Here is a 2985-nt window from a genome sequence, read left to right as displayed (position 1 = left end):
GCGGGCGGTGTTGGGAGGGACTCGTCGCTCCCATGTAACACCGCTGTTGCGCGAGCTGCACTGGTTGCCAGTGGCCTTCCGGGTGCACTTTAAGGTGTTAGTTACCACCTTTAAAGCGCTCCATGGCACAGGACCTGGTTATCTCCGAGACCGCCTTCTGCCACAGATTCCCTCCCATAGACCGGTACGCTCCCACAGAATGGGTCTCCTCAGGGTGCCGTCGACCAAGCAGTGTCGGCTGGCGACCCCCAGGGGGAGGGCCTTCTCTGTGGGTGCCCCCGCCCTCTGGAACGAACTACCCCCTGAGATCCGGATGATTCCGGATCTCCTTACTTTCCGCCGCGCCCTCAAGACATGGCTTTTCCAGCAAGCAGGCCTGGCCTAGGGAGGATTTTAAATTGGGTTCACTTTTTTTTAGAAAATTTTAAATAGCACAACTCTAAAATATTTGGTTTTAATTGGTTTTATTTGGTGGGGATTGTAAGTATGTTTCTGTTTTTAAATATGTTGTGAGCCGCCCTGAGTCCCGTTGGGAGAAGGGCGGGATATAAATCAAAATAAAGTAAAGTAAAGTAAAGTAAAGTCACAGGACAAGGTGAGGCAGGGGCCGGGGCGGCTGCTGCCTGACACCATCGGCCCCTGCGCACAGAGACCAGCGAGCGCATGGGTGCTGGGATGCATCCGGCCACATGGGACCTCGGCGAGTTAGTGGGCGGCTGGTTGAACAGGGACGGTTGCCATCTCCAGGGTATGGCACCCGTGCCCACAGAGAGGGCTCTGAGTGCTGCCTCTGGCACGTGTGCCATAGGTTCGCCACCACTGGTATAGGACTATAGGTTCTCCTGCTTGAGCAGGGGGCTGGACTAGAAGACCTCCAAGGTCCCTTCCAGCTCTATTCTATTCTGTTCTGTTTCCACGGCCTTGTTCCGAACAGCTCAAGGCCCAGTAGTAATGTTCCTAACTTAACAACTGCGGTGATTCACTTAACAACTGTGGCAAGGAAGGTCATAAAACGGGACAAAACTCAACAACTGCAATCGGAGGAGCCAAGATGGTGGACAGGCAGTAAAGGGTGTAAAGAGCTCCTCCAAAAGTAAAAGCTTTCTTTTATTTTTATTTTAACTTTTTTAACCCTTTTTAACACTGCATTTTAACCTACCTTTAACCCATTTTAACCTATTTTTAAATCTGTTTTAACCCTTCTTTGACTTTTTATAATAGTCAAAGACTTTTTATAAAGGATATATACTGGAGAGGCTACCATTGTTTTACCTACATTTTAACAACTCTACAAGCCAGGATTACCAAGAATGGGGAAAAGGAGAAAGAGACAGCGTGTTCACTCGGCAGCACAGAGTTCATCCAAGCCACTGAAGCAGCAGAAAACGGAAGATTTCGCTGCAAATAGACAGTCTGCTCCAATAAGTAACTCATCTGTATGTGACTCATTGGGAATGTGATTTATAAACTGAACTTGAAAGCAAACAGCATATAGAATGTTCTGTTTCTCTCACAGAACAGCACTTAACAACTGTCTCACTTAGAAACAGAGTTTTTGGGCTCAAGTGTGGTTGTACGTCGAGGATTACCTATACATGGACTGAGGAGAATACCCAATTTGTTCCTATAACCCATTTCAACACATAGGAACCAGCATCCTTTCAGCTCCAGCATCTTCCATTTGCTAATCAATTCTCCAATATAGGAATATCTGCATCACACCCAACAATTATGTAAATGGTCGTTACTGTTGGACAGCTATCGCTGTCTATATCTCCTGCAATTTATTTCCGACTGACTCCAGCGTGGGTACATCCTTTGCCAAAGCAATAATTCCATGAATGTGTGGAAGAGAATCCACAAAACGTTGTACAGTACAGATAGTCCTTGAATTACAATCACAATTGGGATCAGAATTTCCATTGCTAAGAGAGTGTTGAAGGAAACGTCTTTATCATGGTTCAGTCCAAGCTGGGAATAAACAACATGGTGACTGCTTTAGAAAGAAGGTTGCAGTTTATTGAAGAGGAGAGCCAGACCGGAAGATGGCTCTGGAAGAAAAGAGAGAGTGAGCACATGTAGGGAGTGGGTTTTTATACCATCTGGAGCCTTTCGTTTGGAGTTGTTCCTGTGGCATGAACTTTGACCTGAGTCTAAGTGTGCCTTTCTGCTATTCTGATAATAATAATAATAATAATAATAATGATGATGATGATGATGATGATGATGATGATGATGATGATGATGATGATGATGATGATGATGATGATAAAGTTGGAAGGGACCTTGGAGGTCATCTAGTCCAACCTCCTGCTCAGGCAGGAAACCCTATACCATTTTGGACAAATGGCTGTTCAGTCTTTTCTTAAGAACTTCCAGTGTTGGCGCATTCACCACTTCTGGAGGCAGGTTGTTCCACTGGTTAATTGTTCTAACTATCAGGAAGTTTCTCCTTAGTTCTAGGTTGCTTCTCTCCTTGGTTAGTTTCCACCCGTTGCTTCTTGTCCTGGTGGTGGGTTAATCCTATTATGTCCCAAGGGTCATATCCTGCTTTCCTGGGGCTGTGGCTGTTGACTCTTAGATTTTTGGTGTTGATTCTAGGGAACTTTCTTCCTAATCCCAGTTTCCTGACTCCAGTCTTTCTGACAAGATTATCATCTGCATTTTGCAAACTTGGCTTCTGTTTGGGACAGAGAGACTTGGGGGGGGGTTGGTTTCTGCCTTTAAAATCCTTTAGGGAAATATATTCTGCCTTTTAAATATTTCCAAGAATATTTCTTTTTCTGGGGGGGGGGGCTGACTTCCCACAGAAGTGAATCACACCCAATTTTACAGACAGTCCTTGCTAAGCAAGACAGTGTATTGTGGGTTTTGCCCCATTTTTACGGCCCACTTGTTAAGCAAATGCTGCAGTTGTCAAATGAATCATGTGATCATTAAGTGAATCTGGCTTTGGCTGTGCCCAATTGACTTTGTTGTTGAGAA

Source organism: Protobothrops mucrosquamatus, unplaced genomic scaffold, assembly GCF_001527695.2.
Source record: "Protobothrops mucrosquamatus isolate PMUCROS unplaced genomic scaffold, P.Mucros_1.0 scaffold2820, whole genome shotgun sequence".
NCBI lineage: Eukaryota > Metazoa > Chordata > Lepidosauria > Squamata > Viperidae > Protobothrops > Protobothrops mucrosquamatus.
The sequence above is the reverse complement of the archived record's forward strand: the minus strand, read 5'-3'. Positions refer to the sequence as shown.